Raw genomic sequence first — 19,174 nt, 5'->3', positions numbered from 1 at the left:
GTGTACTTGGTTCGGTAGACTGGGTCACGTGGCACGATGCTGATGATCCGGTGACTAGCCTTATGTTAGTCGAGAACTCTCGGGTCTTCTAAGTTTCCGATAGAGTTGCAGGTACACAAGAACTTACAGGTGCACCAAAACTTCTCTATGGCTTACTGACTTCGTTCCTAGCTTGAAGAACCAATGGATTGAAGACAGTCGGTTGAATAGCTCCGGTTCGAAGGACCAAAATGTTCGGGAGCTCAATTCAATAGAGGAAAACTTCGTAGACTCGAGGGGGGTATCCCTTAAGGGTGTATTAAACCGATCTCGGGGATACAGAGTAGGGTTGTAAGGCCTACTTGAGAATCACACCTTATGTGTGGGGAGTGTAGCTAAAGAGATCACACCTTATGTGTGGAGAGACGCCAACAAAATCAGAGACCCGCATGCAATGCACGCGGGGTTAAATAGGGACAAAACAAAGGCTTTGGGTAAGGGTAAACGCGGGACAAACAAACAAATGAAGCGTACTACGCACAACCCAAAGTTGGCCTCTAGCGGCCCTTATACAAAATAAAACAATTTAATTCTTCGCCGGAACATATGTAAACAGCATCAAATATACTTGTATTCAATGTGAATACACTGTTATACCATGAGTTTTTACTTCTATATGTAAACTGCATGGAATATACTTGTATTCAATGTGAATACACTGTTATACCATGAGTTTTTACTTCTATATGTAAACTGCATGGAATATACTTGTATTCAATGTGAATACACTGTTATACCATGAGTTTTTACTTCTATATGTAAACAGCATCAAATATACTTGTATTCAATGTGAATACACTGTTATACCATGAGTTTTTACTTCTATATGTAAACTGCATGGAATATACTTGTATTCAATGTGAATACACTGTTATACCATGAGTTTTTACTTCTATATGTAAACAGCATCAAATATACTTGTATTCAATGTGAATACACTGTTATACCATGAGTTTTTACTTCTATATGTAAACAGCATCAAATATACTTGTATTCAATGTGAATACACTGTTATACCATGAGTTTTTACTTCTATATGTAAACAGCATGAAATATACTTGTATTCAATGTGAATACACTGTTATACCATGAGTTTTTACTTCTATATGTAAACAGCATCAAATATACTTGTATTCAATGTGAATACACTGTTATACCATGAGTTTTTACTTCTATATGTAAACTGCATGGAATATACTTGTATTCAATGTGAATACACTGTTATACCATGAGTTTTTACTTCTATATGTAAACTGCATGGAATATACTTGTATTCAATGTGAATACACTGTTATACCATGAGTTTTTACTTCTATATGTAAACTGCATCAAATATACTTGTATTCAATGTGAATACACTGTTATACCATGAGTTTTTACTTCTATATGTAAACTGCATGGAATATACTTGTATTCAATGTGAATACACTGTTATACCATGAGTTTTTACTTCTATATGTAAACAGCATCAAATATACTTGTATTCAATGTGAATACACTGTTATACCATGAGTTTTTACTTCTATATGTAAACAGCATCAAATATACTTGTATTCAATGTGAATACACTGTTATACCATGAGTTTTTACTTCTATATGTAAACTGCATGGAATATACTTGTATTCAATGTGAATACACTGTTATACCATGAGTTTTTACTTCTATATGTAAACTGCATGGAATATACTTGTATTCAATGTGAATACACTGTTATACCATGAGTTTTTACTTCTATATGTAAACTGCATGGAATATACTTGTATTCAATGTGAATACACTGTTATACCATGAGTTTTTACTTCTATATGTAAACAGCATCAAATATACTTGTATTCAATGTGAATACACTGTTATACCATGAGTTTTTACTTCTATATGTAAACAGCATGAAATATACTTGTATTCAATGTGAATACACTGTTATACCATGAGTTTTTACTTCTATATGTAAACAGCATCAAATATACTTGTATTCAATGTGAATACACTGTTATACCATGAGTTTTTACTTCTATATGTAAACTGCATGGAATATACTTGTATTCAATGTGAATACACTGTTATACCATGAGTTTTTACTTCTATATGTAAACAGCATCAAATATACTTGTATTCAATGTGAATACACTGTTATACCATGAGTTTTTACTTCTATATGTAAACTGCATGGAATATACTTGTATTCAATGTGAATACACTGTTATACCATGAGTTTTTACTTCTATATGTAAACTGCATGGAATATACTTGTATTCAATGTGAATACACTGTTATACCATGAGTTTTTACTTCTATATGTAAACTGCATCAAATATACTTGTATTCAATGTGAATACACTGTTATACCATGAGTTTTTACTTCTATATGTAAACTGCATGGAATATACTTGTATTCAATGTGAATACACTGTTATACCATGAGTTTTTACTTCTATATGTAAACAGCATCAAATATACTTGTATTCAATGTGAATACACTGTTATACCATGAGTTTTTACTTCTATATGTAAACTGCATGAAATATACTTGTATTCAATGTGAATACACTGTTATACCATGAGTTTTTACTTCTATATGTAAACAGCATCAAATATACTTGTATTCAATGTGAATACACTGTTATACCATGAGTTTTTACTTCTATATGTAAACTGCATGGAATATACTTGTATTCAATGTGAATACACTGTTATACCATGAGTTTTTACTTCTATATGTAAACTGCATGGAATATACTTGTATTCAATGTGAATACACTGTTATACCATGAGTTTTTACTTCTATATGTAAACTGCATGGAATATACTTGTATTCAATGTGAATACACTGTTATACCATGAGTTTTTACTTCTATATGTAAACTGCATGGAATATACTTGTATTCAATGTGAATACACTGTTATACCATGAGTTTTTACTTCTATATGTAAACTGCATGGAATATACTTGTATTCAATGTGAATACACTGTTATACCATGAGTTTTTACTTCTATATGTAAACATGCATCAAATATACTTGTATTCAATGTGAATACACTGTTATACCATGAGTTTTTACTTCTATATGTAAACAGCATCAAATATACTTGTATTCAATGTGAATACACTGTTATACCATGAGTTTTTACTTCTATATGTAAACAGCATCAAATATACTTGTATTCAATGTGAATACACTGTTATACCATGAGTTTTTACTTCTATATGTAAACAGCATCAAATATACTTGTATTCAATGTGAATACACTGTTATACCATGAGTTTTTACTTCTATATGTAAACTGCATGGAATATACTTGTATTCAATGTGAATACACTGTTATACCATGAGTTTTTACTTCTATATGTAAACAGCATCAAATATACTTGTATTCAATGTGAATACACTGTTATACCATGAGTTTTTACTTCTATATGTAAACTGCATGGAATATACTTGTATTCAATGTGAATACACTGTTATACCATGAGTTTTTACTTCTATATGTAAACTGCATGGAATATACTTGTATTCAATGTGAATACACTGTTATACCATGAGTTTTTACTTCTATATGTAAACTGCATGGAATATACTTGTATTCAATGTGAATACACTGTTATACCATGAGTTTTTACTTCTATATGTAAACTGCATGGAATATACTTGTATTCAATGTGAATACACTGTTATACCATGAGTTTTTACTTCTATATGTAAACTGCATGGAATATACTTGTATTCAATGTGAATACACTGTTATACCATGAGTTTTTACTTCTATATGTAAACAGCATCAAATATACTTGTATTCAATGTGAATACACTGTTATACCATGAGTTTTTACTTCTATATGTAAACAGCATCAAATATACTTGTATTCAATGTGAATACACTGTTATACCATGAGTTTTTACTTCTATATGTAAACAGCATCAAATATACTTGTATTCAATGTGAATACACTGTTATACCATGAGTTTTTACTTCTATATGTAAACTGCATCGAATATACTTGTATTCAATGTGAATACACTGTTATACCATGAGTTTTTACTTCTATATGTAAACTGCATAGAATATACTTGTATTCAATGTGAATACACTGTTATACCATGAGTTTTTACTTCTATATGTAAACTGCATCGAATATACTTGTATTCAATGTGAATACACTGTTATACCATGAGTTTTTACTTCTATATGTAAACTGCATGGAATATACTTGTATTCAATGTGAATACACTGTTATACCATGAGTTTTTACTTCTATATGTAAACAGCATCAAATATACTTGTATTCAATGTGAATACACTGTTATACCATGAGTTTTTACTTCTATATGTAAACTGCATGGAATATACTTGTATTCAATGTGAATACACTGTTATACCATGAGTTTTTACTTCTATATGTAAACTGCATCAAATATACTTGTATTCAATGTGAATACACTGTTATACCATGAGTTTTTACTTCTATATGTAAACAGCATCAAATATACTTGTATTCAATGTGAATACACTGTTATACCATGAGTTTTTACTTCTATATGTAAACAGCATCAAATATACTTGTATTCAATGTGAATACACTGTTATACCATGAGTTTTTACTTCTATATGTAAACTGCATGGAATATACTTGTATTCAATGTGAATACACTGTTATACCATGAGTTTTTACTTCTATATGTAAACTGCATGGAATATACTTGTATTCAATGTGAATACACTGTTATACCATGAGTTTTTACTTCTATATGTAAACAGCATGAAATATACTTGTATTCAATGTGAATACACTGTTATACCATGAGTTTTTACTTCTATATGTAAACTGCATCAAATATACTTGTATTCAATGTGAATACACTGTTATACCATGAGTTTTTACTTCTATATGTAAACTGCATCGAATATACTTGTATTCAATGTGAATACACTGTTATACCATGAGTTTTTACTTCTATATGTAAACTGCATAGAATATACTTGTATTCAATGTGAATACACTGTTATACCATGAGTTTTTACTTCTATATGTAAACTGCATGGAATATACTTGTATTCAATGTGAATACACTGTTATACCATGAGTTTTTACTTCTATATGTAAACAGCATCAAATATACTTGTATTCAATGTGAATACACTGTTATACCATGAGTTTTTACTTCTATATGTAAACTGCATGAAATATACTTGTATTCAATGTGAATACACTGTTATACCATGAGTTTTTACTTCTATATGTAAACTGCATGGAATATACTTGTATTCAATGTGAATACACTGTTATACCATGAGTTTTTACTTCTATATGTAAACAGCATCAAATATACTTGTATTCAATGTGAATACACTGTTATACCATGAGTTTTTACTTCTATATGTAAACAGCATCAAATATACTTGTATTCAATGTGAATACACTGTTATACCATGAGTTTTTACTTCTATATGTAAACTGCATGGAATATACTTGTATTCAATGTGAATACACTGTTATACCATGAGTTTTTACTTCTATATGTAAACTGCATAGAATATACTTGGTATTCAATGTGAATACACTGTTATACCATGAGTTTTTATTTCTATATGTAAACTGCATAGAATATACTTGTATTCAATGTGAAAAACTGTTATACCATGAATTTTTTCTTCTATATGTAAACTGCATAGAATATACTGGTATTCAATGTGAATACACTGTTATACCATGAGTTTTTACTTCTATATGTAAACTTCATGGAATATACTTGTATTCAATGTGAATACACTGTTATACCATGAATTTTTACTTCTATATGTAAACAGCATCAAATATACTTGTATTCAATGTGAATACACTGTTATACCATGAGTTTTTACTTCTATATGTAAACTGCATAGAATATACTTGTATTCAATGTGAAAAACTGTTATACCATGAATTTTTTCTTCTATATGTAAACTGCATAGAATATACTGGTATTCAATGTGAATACACTGTTATACCATGAGTTTTTACTTCTATATGTAAACTGCATCGAATATACTTGTATTTAATGTGAATACACTGTTATACCATGAGTTTTTACTTCTATATGTAAACTGCTTGGAATATACTTGTATTCAATGTGAATACACTGTTATACCATGAGTTTTTACTTCTATATGTAAACAGCATCAAATATACTTGTATTCAATGTGAATACACTGTTATACCATGACTTTTTACTTCTATATGTAAACTGCATGGAATATACTTGTATTCAATGTGAATACATTGTTATACCATGAGTTTTTACTTCTATATGTATACTGCATCAAATATACTTGTATTCAATGTGAATACACTGTTATACCATGAGTTTTTACTTCTATATGTAAACAGCATCAAATATACTTGTATTCAATGTGAATACACTGTTATACCATGAGTTTTAACTTTTCTATATAAACAGCATCAAATATACTTGTATTCAATGTGAATACACTGTTATTCCATGAGTTTTTACTTATATATGTATACTGCATCAAATATACTTGTATTCAATGTGAATACACTGTTATACCATGAGTTTTTACTTCTATATGTAAACTGCATCAACTATACTTGTATTCAATGTGAATACACTGTTATACCATGAGTTTTTACTTCTATATGTATACTGCATCAAATATACTTGTATTCAATGTGAATACACTGTTATACCATGAGTTTTTACTTCTATATGTAAACTGCTTGGAATATACTTGTATTCAATGTGAATACACTGTTATACCATGAGTTTTTACTTCTATATGTAAACAGCATCAAATATACTTGTATTCAATGTAAATACACTGTTATACCATGAGTTTTTACTTCTATATGTAAACTGCATGGAATATACTTGTATTCAATGTGAATACATTGTTATACCATGAGTTTTTACTTCTATATGTATACTGCATCAAATATACTTGTATTAAATGTGAATACACTGTTATACCATGAGTTTTTACTTCTATATGTAAACTGCATAGAATATACTTGTATTCAATGTGAAAAACTGTTATACCATGAATTTTTTCTTCTATATGTAAACTGCATAGAATATACTGGTATTCAATGTGAATACACTGTTATACCATGAGTTTTTACTTCTATATGTAAACTGAATCGAATATACTTGTATTTAATGTGAATACACTGTTATACCATGAGTTTTTACTTCTATATGTAAACTGCATGGAATATACTTGTATTCAATGTGAATACATTGTTATACCATGAGTTTTTACTTCTATATGTATACTGCATCAAATATACTTGTATTCAATGTGAATACACTGTTATACCATGAGTTTTTACTTCTATATGTAAACAGCATCAAATATACTTGTATTCAATGTGAATACACTGTTATACCATGAGTTTTTAAATTTCTATATAAACAGCATCAAATATACTTGTATTCAATGTGAATACACTGTTATTCCATGAGTTTTTACTTATATATGTATACAGCATCAAATATACTTGTATTCAATGTGAATACACTGTTATACCATGAGTTTTTACTTCTATATGTAAACTGCATCAACTATACTTGTATTCAATGTGAATACACTGTTATACCATGAGTTTTTACTTCTATATGTATACTGCATCAAATATACTTGTATTCAATGTGAATACACTGTTATACCATGAGTTTTTACTTCTATATGTAAACTGCTTGGAATATACTTGTATTCAATGTGAATACACTGTTATACCATGAGTTTTTACTTCTATATGTAAACAGCATCAAATATACTTGTATTCGATGTGAATACACTGTTATACCATGAGTTTTTACTTCTATATGTAAACTGCATGGAATATACTTGTATTCAATGTGAATACACTGTTATACCATGAGTTTTTACTTCTATATGTAAACTGCATGGAATATACTTGTATTCAATGTGAATACATTGTTATACCATGAGTTTTTACTTCTATATGTAAACAGCATCAAATATACTTGTATTCAATGTGAATACACTGTTATACCACGAGTTTTTACTTCTATATGTATACTGCAACAAATATACTTGTATTCAATGTGAATACGCTGTTATACCACGAGTTTTTACTTCTATATGTAAACAGCATCAAATATACTTGTATTCAATGTGAATACACTGTTATACCATGAGTTTTTACTTCTATATGTAAACTGCATGGAATATACTTGTATTCAATGTGAATACACAGTTATACCATGAGTTTTTACTTCTATATGTAAACTGCATGGAATATACTTGTATTCAATGTAAATACACTGATATACCATGAGTTTTTATTTCTCTATGTAAACAGTATCAAATATACCTGTATTCAATGTGAATACACTGTTATACCATGAGTTTTTACTTCTATATGTAACAGCATGGAATTTACTTGTATTCAATGTGAATACACTGTTATACCATGAGTTTTTACTTCTATATGTAAACTGCATGAAATATACTTGTATTCAATGTGAATACACTGTTATACCATGAGTTTTTACTTCTATATGTAAACTGCATGGAATATACTTGTATTCAATGTGAATACACTGTTATACCATGAGTTTTTACTTCTATATGTAAACAGCATCAAATATACTTGTATTAAATGTGAATACACTGTTATACCATGAGTTTTTACTTCTATATGTAAACAGCATCAAATATACTTGTATTCAATGTGAATATAATGTTATACCATAATTTTTTACTTCTATATGTAAACTGCTTGGAATATACTTGTATTCAATGTGAATACACTGTTATAGCATGAGTTTTTACTTCTATATGTAAACAGCAACAAATATACTTGTATTCAATGTGAATACACTGTTATACCATGAGTTTTAACTTCAATATGTAAACAGCATCAAATATACTTGTATTCAATGTGAATACACTGTTATACCATGAGTTTTAACTTTTATATGTAAACAGCATCAAATATACTTGTATTCAATGTGAATACACTGTTATACCATGTGTTTTTACTTCTATATGTAAACAGCATCAAATATACTTGTATTCAATGTGAATACACTGTTATACCATGAGTTTTTACTTCTATATGTAAACTGCATGGAATATACTTGTATTCAATGTGAATACACTGTTATACCATGAGTTTTTACTTCTATATGTAAACTGCATGAAATATACTTGTATTCAATGTGAATACACTGTTATACCATGAGTTTTTACTTCTATATGTAAACTGCATGGAATATACTTGTATTCAATGTGAATACACTATTTTACCATGAGTTTTTACTTCTATATGTAAACAGCATCAAGTATACTTGTATTCATTGTGAATACACTGTTATACCATGAGTTTTTACTTCTATATGTAAACAGCATCAAATATACTTGTATTCAATGTGAATACACTGTTATACCATGAGTTTTTACTTTTATATGTAAACTGCATGGAATATACTTGTATTCAATGTGAATACACTGTTATACCATGAGTTTTTACTTCTATATGTGAACTGCATGGAATATACTTGTATTCAATGTGAATACACTGTTATACCATGAGTTTTTACTTCTATATGTAAACAGCATCAAATATACTTGTATTCAATGTGAATATACTGTTATACCATAATTTTTTACTTCTATATGTAAACTGCTTGGAATATACTTGTATTTAATGTGAATACACTGTTATAGCATGAGTTTTTACTTCTATATGTAAACAGCAACAAATATTCTTGTATTCAATGTGAATACACTGTTATACCATGAGTTTTAACTTCTATATGTAAACAGCATCAAATATACTTGTATTCAATGTGAATACACTGTTATACCATGAGTTTTAACTTTTATATGTAAACAGCATCAAATATACTTGTATTCAATGTGAATACACTGTTATACCATGAGTTTTTTCTTCTATATGTAAACAGCATCAAATATACTTGTATTCAATGTGAATACACTGTTATACCATGAGTTTTTACTTCTATATGTAAACTGCATGGAATATACTTGTATTCAATGTGAATACACTGTTATGCCATGAGTTTTTACTTCTATATGTAAACTGCATGAAATATACTTGTATTCAATGTGAATACACTGTTATACCATGAGTTTTTTTTCGATATGTAAACTGCATGGAATATACTTGTATTCAATGTGAATACACTATTATACCATGAGTTTTTACTTCTATATGTAAACAGCATCAAATATACTGTTATACCATGAGTTTTTACTTCTATATGTAAACAGCATCAAATATACTTGTATTCAATGTGAATACACTGTTATACCATGAGTTTTTACTATTATATGTAAACTGCATGGAATATACTTGTATTCAATGTGAATACACTGTTATACCATGAGTTTTTACTTCTATATGTAAACTGCATGGAATATACTTGTATTCAATGTGAATACACTGTTATTCCATGAGTTTTTACTTCTATATGTAAACAGCATCAAATATACTTGTATTCAATGTGAATATACTGTTATACCATAATTTTTTACTTCTATATGTAAACTGCTTGGAATATACTTGTATTCAATGTGAATACACTGTTATAGCATGAGTTTTTACTTCTATATGTAAACAGCAACAAATATACTTGTATTCAATGTGAATACACTGTTATACCATGAGTTTTTACTTCTATATGTAAACTGCATAGAATATACTTGTATTCAATGTGAATACTCTGTTATACCATGAGTTTTTACTTCTATATGTAAACTGCATGGAATATACTTGTATTCAATGTGAATACACTGTTATACCATGAGTTTTTACTTTTTATATTTATACTGCATCAAATATACTTGTATTCAATGTGAATACACTGTTATACCATGAGTTTTTTTTTCTATATGTAAAAAGCATCAAATATACTTGTATTCAATGTGAATACACTGTTATACCATGAGTTTTAACTTCTATATGTAAACAGCATCAAATTTACTTGTATTCAATGTGAATACACTGTTATACCATGAGTTTTAACTTTTATATGTAAACAGCATCAAATATACTTGTATTCAATGTGAATACACTGTTATACCATGAGTTTTTACTTCTATATGTAAACAGCATCAAATATACTTGTATTCAATGTGAATACACTGTTATACCATGAGTTTTAACTTTTATATGTAAACAGCATCAAATATACTTGTATTCAATGTGAATACACTGTTATACCATGAGTTTTTACTTATATAGGGCTGTTCGACATCTTTTTTAAGATTTGTTGAAATCGTGAAACGCAGCAACTCATGTATTTTTTCGTCTGCTACGAGTGACTTGTGTAGTTCTGCGAAATATTTATTTTTTTTAAAAACAGTGATAGAATAGGGGGTTGTTTTGAAGTTCTGATGTGTTTTCTTTATATATTAGTTCGTTATAGTGTTAGTGTTTAACTATGTCACTGTCTAATTATGCCAGTGGACTTAGTATTGAGACCAAAACACGTTATTTGGAAAAGTTACAAATGTTTAACAGTGATTGTCCATATTGTATTCCTAATTCTCTGTGGAAACATGGTTTAGACTGTTGTCCAATTGTTCCAAAAATTGCTCCCTCAGATATCTTCATATATCTCGTTGAAACAAAAAGCTATCAAAATCATATTCCATCTATGATGTAATTCTTATTTCTTTTGCAGGTTCTCAGTGACTACGACTCGAGTGTCCTTTGTGTCTGTTACCCTCAGATTCTGCCTCCTGAAATTTACAACATTTTATGGGATCAAATTCTTCGTGCCTGTTACCATACACTACTTGACGGGTATTCAGCCTTATTTTACGCACCTTTATGTAAGACCGTATCCGATCTGAAATTCTTTAGATTTTCCGCTGTAAGAAAATGCACGAACGAAGGTCGTGCACTAATGCAGTTAGACTTCAGGCATTTTCAAGTCAAAGTGGAAAGCTTGACACGTCTAAGACCTCTTCCTGACCCACATATTGTCGAAACATACATAAAGGCATATTATTTACCTGAAAATTCTTTCGAAAAATGGATTCAAGAACAAACGGTAACTCAATCAAATTTAGTATTAATACCGTTGTCATTAATTTAAGAAATTCGCGTCGTCAGCAGCTAATAATTTTGTTTATGCCTTTGTTGAAGGAATATACTCCTAGGCAGATGATGAATCTTCTTCAATACGTAAGTCAAGGCAGTAAAAAGATTCGGCTGAACTGAACTTCCTTCATGGAAGATTTAGATTTGAATCGTCGATAAAGATCTTTGTTATGATTCAAGTGATGAAAATTTTGTAAATTGAGAAATATACATGACATTCCATTACTTGTTGTCTGGCTTTCAATTTTGAGTTTAGATAAATATTTACAAAATATTACTCGAGATCTAGAAAATTAGCTTAGTTTCACTTAATTATATTTTACTTGCCTCAATTTGAAAACAGTTGTATTGAAGGTTGATTGCTTTACGCAGAATGCATTTACTTCACTTTCACTGTCTTCCCAGCCTTCATGTATGATACGAATTATTGGTCAAATCGAAACATGCAACCACATGAATTGATCCGACATCTTACTAGCAAATGCTTAGACCAAGTTCCTTCATAACCTGGAATCTTCTTAATGCAAAATTAAAATTCCCTTCGTACACAGCCTACTAAAGTTCCATACAAATAATCTTAATACTGACAATTTTTTAATGTAAAAATAGCCCTGAAAGTATGCGTCAAGGAATGGTGTCAAGTTTAATGCAGTAACAATTGTACAAATATAATGGTCATCGTTTATTACTTTACAGCAAAAACGAAACAACGGGGAGACGAACTTATTCCTTGTCATCATCATCATCCTCTTCCTCATTGTTGATCTAATAAGTTTCATAATTAGTAATGAAGCCGACATTAAAAACAGTATTGTTACTTACATTGAAGTATCTGAGTTCAAAAGAGGTCTTAACCCCCTTTTCTATCACTGTTTTTTAAAAAATAAATATTTCGCAGAACTACACAAGTCACTCGTAGCAGACGAAAAAATACATGAGTTGCTGCGTTTCACGATTTCAACAAATCTTAAAAAAGATGTCGAACAGCCCTATATGTATACTGCATCAAATATACTTGTATTCAATGTGAATACACTGTTATACCATGAGTTTTTACTTCTATATGTAAACTGCATCAAATATACTTGTATTCAATGTGAATACACTGTTATACCATGAGTTTTTACTTCTATATGTAAACAGCATCAAATATACTTGTATTCAATGTGAATACACTGTTATACCATGAGTTTTAACTTTTCTATATAAACAGCATCATATATACTTGTATTCAATGTGAATACACTGTTATACCATGAGTTTTTACTTATATATGTATACTGCATCAAATATACTTGTATTCAATGTGAATATACTGTTATACCATGAGTTTTTACTTCTATATGTAAACTGCATCAACTATACTTGTATTCAATGTGAATACACTGTTATACCATGAGTTTTTACTTCTATATGTATACTGCATCAAATATACTTGTATTCAATGTGAATACGCTGTTATACCATGAGTTTTTACTTCTATATGTAAACAGCATCAAATATACTTGTATTCAATGTGAATACACTGTTATACCATGAGTTTTTACTTCTATATGTAAACTGCATGGAATATACTTGTATTCAATGTGAAAACACTGTTATACCATGAGTTTTTACTTCTATATGTAAACTGCATGGAATATACTTGTATTCAATGTGAATACACTGTTATACCATGAGTTTTTACTTCTATATGTATACTGCATGGAATATACTTGTATTCAATGTGAATACACTGTTATACCATGAGTTTTTACTTCTATATGTAAACTGCATGAAATATACTTGTATTCAATGTGAATACACTGTTATACCATGAGTTTTTACTTCTATATGTAAACTGCATGGAATATACTTGTATTCAATGTGAATACACTGTTATACCATGAGTTTTTACTTCTATATGTAAACAGCATCAAATATACTTGTATTCAATGTGAATACACTGTTATACCATGAGTTTTTACTTCTATATGTAAACTGCATACTAAATATACTTGTATTCAATGTGAAAACACTGTTATACCATGAGTTTTTTCTTCTATATAAATATACTTGATTCAATGTGAAACACTGAACATAGACCAAAAAAATATACTTGTATTCAATGTGAATACACTGTTATACCATGAGTTTTTACTTCTATATGTAAACTGCATCGAATATACTTGTATTCAATGTGAATACACTGTTATACCATGAGTTTTTACTTCTATATGTAAACTGCATGGAATATACTTGTATTCAATGTGAATACACTGTTATACCATGAGTTTTTACTTCTATATGTAAACAGCATCAAATATACTTGTATTCAATGTGAATACACTGTTATACCATGAGTTTTTACTTCTATATGTAAACAGCATCAAATATACTTGTATTCAATGTGAATACACTGTTATACCATGAGTTTTTACTTCTATATGTAAACTGCATCAAATATACTTGTATTCAATGTGAATACACTGTTATACCATGAGTTTTTACTTCTATATGTAAACTGCATCAAATATACTTGTATTCAATGTGAATACACTGTTATACCATGAGTTTTTACTTCTATATGTAAACAGCATCAAATATACTTGTATTCAATGTGAATACACTGTTATACCATGAGTTTTTACTTCTATATGTAAACAGCATCAAATATACTTGTATTCAATGTGAATACACTGTTATACCATGAGTTTTTACTTCTATATGTAAACAGCATCAAATATACTTGTATTCAATGTGAATACACTGTTATACCATGAGTTTTTACTTCTATATGTAAACTGCATAGAATATACTTGTATTCAATGTGAATACACTGTTATACCATGAGTTTTTACTTCTATATGTAAACAGCATCAAATATACTTGTATTCAATGTGAATACACTGTTATACCATGAGTTTTTACTTCTATATGTAAACTGCATACAATATACTTGTATTCAATGTGAATACACTGTTATACCATGAGTTTTTACTTCTATATGATAAGACTGCATGGAATATACTTGTATTCAATGTGAATACACTGTTATACCATGAGTTTTTACTTCTATATGTAAACTGCATGGAATATACTTGTATTCAATGTGAATACACTGTTATACCATGAGTTTTTACTTCTATATGTAAACTGCATGGAATATACTTGTATTCAATGTGAATACACTGTTATACCATGAGTTTTTACTTCTATATGTAAACAGCATCAAATATACTTGTATTCAATGTGAATACACTGTTATACCATGAGTTTTTACTTCTATATGTAAACAGCATCAAATATACTTGTATTCAATGTGAATACACTGTTATACCATGAGTTTTTACTTCTATATGTAAACTGCATCAAATATACTTGTATTCAATGTGAATACACTGTTATACCATGAGTTTTAACTTCTATATGTAAACTGCATGGAATATACTTGTATTCAATGTGAATACACTGTTATACCATGAGTTTTTACTTCTATATGTAAACAGCATCAAATATACTTGTATTCAATGTGAATACACTGTTATACCATGAGTTTTTACTTCTATATGTAAACAGCATCAAATATACTTGTATTCAATGTGAATACACTGTTATACCATGAGTTTTTACTTCTATATGTAAACTGCATGGAATATACTTGTATTCAATGTGAATACACTGTTATACCATGAGTTTTTACTTCTATATGTAAACAGCATCAAATATACTTGTATTCAATGTGAATACACTGTTATACCATGAGTTTTTACTTCTATATGTAAACAGCATCAAATATACTTGTATTCAATGTGAATACACTGTTATACCATGAGTTTTTACTTCTATATGTAAACTGCATCAAATATACTTGTATTCAATGTGAATACACTGTTATACCATGAGTTTTTACTTCTATATGTAAACTGCATGGAATATACTTGTATTCAATGTGAATACACTGTTATACCATGAGTTTTTACTTCTATATGTAAACAGCATCAAATATACTTGTATTCAATGTGAATACACTGTTATACCATGAGTTTTTACTTCTATATGTAAACAGCATCAAATATACTTGTATTCAATGTGAATACACTGTTATACCATGAGTTTTTACTTCTATATGTAAACTGCATGGAATATACTTGTATTCAATGTGAATACACTGTTATACCATGAGTTTTTACTTCTATATGTAAACAGCATCAAATATACTTGTATTCAATGTGAATACACTGTTATACCATGAGTTTTTACTTCTATATGTAAACAGCATCAAATATACTTGTATTCAATGTGAATACACTGTTATACCATGAGTTTTTACTTCTATATGTAAACTGCATGGAATATATCTTGTATTCAATGTGAATACACTGTTATACCATGAGTTTTTACTTCTATATGTAAACTGCATCAAATATACTTGTATTCAATGTGAATACACTGTTATACCATGAGTTTTTACTTCTATATGTAAACAGCATCAAATATACTTGTATTCAATGTGAATACACTGTTATACCATGAGTTTTTACTTCTATATGTAAACAGCATCAAATATACTTGTATTCAATGTGAATACACTGTTATACCATGAGTTTTTACTTCTATATGTAAACAGCATCAAATATACTTGTATTCAATGTGAATACACTGTTATACCATGAGTTTTTACTTCTATATGTAAACTGCATGGAATATACTTGTATTCAATGTGAATACACTGTTATACCATGAGTTTTTACTTCTATATGTAAACAGCATCAAATATACTTGTATTCAATGTGAATACACTGTTATACCATGAGTTTTTTACTTCTATATGTAAACTGCATCGAATATACTTGTATTCAATGTGAATACACTGTTATACCATGAGTTTTTACTTCTATATGTAAACTGCATGGAATATACTTGTATTCAATGTGAATACACTGTTATACCATGAGGTTTTACTTCTATATGTAAACTGCATGGAATATACTTGTATTCAATGTGAATACACTGTTATACCATGAGTTTTTACTTCTATATGTAAACTGCATGGAATATACTTGTATTCAATGTGAATACACTGTTATACCATGAGTTTTTACTTCTATATGTAAACAGCATCAAATATACTTGTATTCAATGTGAATACACTGTTATACCATGAGTTTTTACTTCTATATGTAAACAGCATCATGGAATATACTTGTATTCAATGTGAATACACTGTTATACCATGAGTTTTTACTTCTATATGTAAACAGCATCAAATATACTTGTATTCAATGTGAATACACTGTTATACCATGAGTTTTTACTTCTATATGTAAAACTGCATGGAATATACTTGTATTCAATGTGAATACACTGTTATACCATGAGTTTTTACTTCTATATGTAAACAGCATCAAATATACTTGTATTCAATGTGAATACACTGTTATACCATGAGTTTTTACTTCTATATGTAAACAGCATCAAATATACTTGTATTCAATGTGAATACACTGTTATACCATGAGTTTTTACTTCTATATGTAAACTGCATCAAATATACTTGTATTCAATGTGAATACACTGTTATACCATGAGTTTTTACTTCTATATGTAAACTGCATGGAATATACTTGTATTCAATGTGAATACACTGTTATACCATGAGTTTTTACTTCTATATGTAAACAGCATCAAATATACTTGTATTCAATGTGAATACACTGTTATACCATGAGTTTTTACTTCTATATGTAAACTGCATGGAATATACTTGTATTCAATGTGAATACACTGTTATACCATGAGTTTTTACTTCTATATGTAAACTGCATGGAATATACTTGTATTCAATGTGAATACACTGTTATACCATGAGTTTTTACTTCTATATGTAAAACTGCATGGAATATACTTGTATTCAATGTGAATACACTGTTATACCATGAGTTTTTACTTCTATATGTAAACTGCATGGAATATACTTGTATTCAATGTGAATACACTGTTATACCATGAGTTTTTACTTCTATATGTAAACAGCATCAAATATACTTGTATTCAATGTGAATACACTGTTATACCATGAGTTTTTACTTCTATATGTAAACAGCATCAAATATACTTGTATTCAATGTGAATACACTGTTATACCATGAGTTTTTACTTCTATATGTAAACTGCATGGAATATACTTGTATTCAATGTGAATACACTGTTATACCATGAGTTTTTACTTCTATATGTAAACTGCATCAAATATACTTGTATTCAATGTGAATACACTGTTATACCATGAGTTTTTACTTCTATATGTAAACAGCATCAAATATACTTGTATTCAATGTGAATACACTGTTATACCATGAGTTTTTACTTCTATATGTAAACTGCATGGAATATACTTGTATTCAATGTGAATACACTGTTATACCATGAGTTTTTACTTCTATATGTAAACAGCATCAAATATACTTGTATTCAATGTGAATACACTGTTATACCATGAGTTTTTACTTCTATATGTAAACTGCATCAAATATACTTGTATTCAATGTGAATACACTGTTATACCATGAGTTTTTACTTCTATATGTAAACTGCATGGAATATACTTGTATTCAATGTGAATACACTGTTATACCATGAGTTTTTACTTCTATATGTAAACAGCATCAAATATACTTGTATTCAATGTGAATACACTGTTATACCATGAGTTTTTACTTCTATATGTAAACAGCATCAAATATACTTGTATTCAATGTGAATACACTGTTATACCATGAGTTTTTACTTCTATATGTAAACAGCATCAAATATACTTGTATTCAATGTGAATACACTGTTATACCATGAGTTTTTACTTCTATATGTAAACTGCATCAAATATACTTGTATTCAATGTGAATACACTGTTATACCATGAGTTTTTACTTCTATATATAAACTGCATGGAATATACTTGTATTCAATGTGAATACACTGTTATACCATGAGTTTTTACTTCTATATGTAAACAGCATCAAATATACTTGTATTCAATGTGAATACACTGTTATAC

The 19,174-nt window shown here is 28.7% G+C and overlaps 3 long non-coding RNA genes across 3 annotated transcripts; 1 reads left to right on the top strand and 2 right to left on the bottom strand.

Annotated features, from left to right (window-relative positions):
- Window positions 1-11,654: 11,654 nt before the first annotated feature.
- LOC123468192 lies at window positions 11,655-12,264 on the bottom strand. Its single transcript, XR_006642103.1, has 3 exons — window positions 12,117-12,264; window positions 11,862-12,059; window positions 11,655-11,774 (listed from the first exon to the last, which is right to left on the bottom strand). It is a non-coding gene; the product is annotated as an uncharacterized LOC123468192 (long non-coding RNA).
- On the top strand, window positions 11,698-12,264 carry LOC123468191. The gene is made up of 3 exons (XR_006642102.1): window positions 11,698-11,838; window positions 11,899-12,088; window positions 12,184-12,264. It is a non-coding gene; the product is annotated as an uncharacterized LOC123468191 (long non-coding RNA).
- A 498-nt stretch (window positions 12,265-12,762) lies between these two features.
- On the bottom strand, window positions 12,763-13,095 carry LOC123468193. The gene is made up of 2 exons (XR_006642104.1): window positions 12,961-13,095; window positions 12,763-12,903 (listed from the first exon to the last, which is right to left on the bottom strand). It is a non-coding gene; the product is annotated as an uncharacterized LOC123468193 (long non-coding RNA).
- Between the last annotated feature and the right edge of the window lie 6,079 nt (window positions 13,096-19,174).

Source organism: Daphnia magna, unplaced genomic scaffold (genome assembly GCF_020631705.1).
Source record: "Daphnia magna isolate NIES unplaced genomic scaffold, ASM2063170v1.1 Dm_contigs326, whole genome shotgun sequence".
Taxonomy (NCBI): Eukaryota; Metazoa; Arthropoda; class Branchiopoda; order Diplostraca; family Daphniidae; genus Daphnia; species Daphnia magna.
Note: the sequence above shows the minus strand (reverse complement) of the source record. Positions and strands in the feature narration are given on the sequence as shown.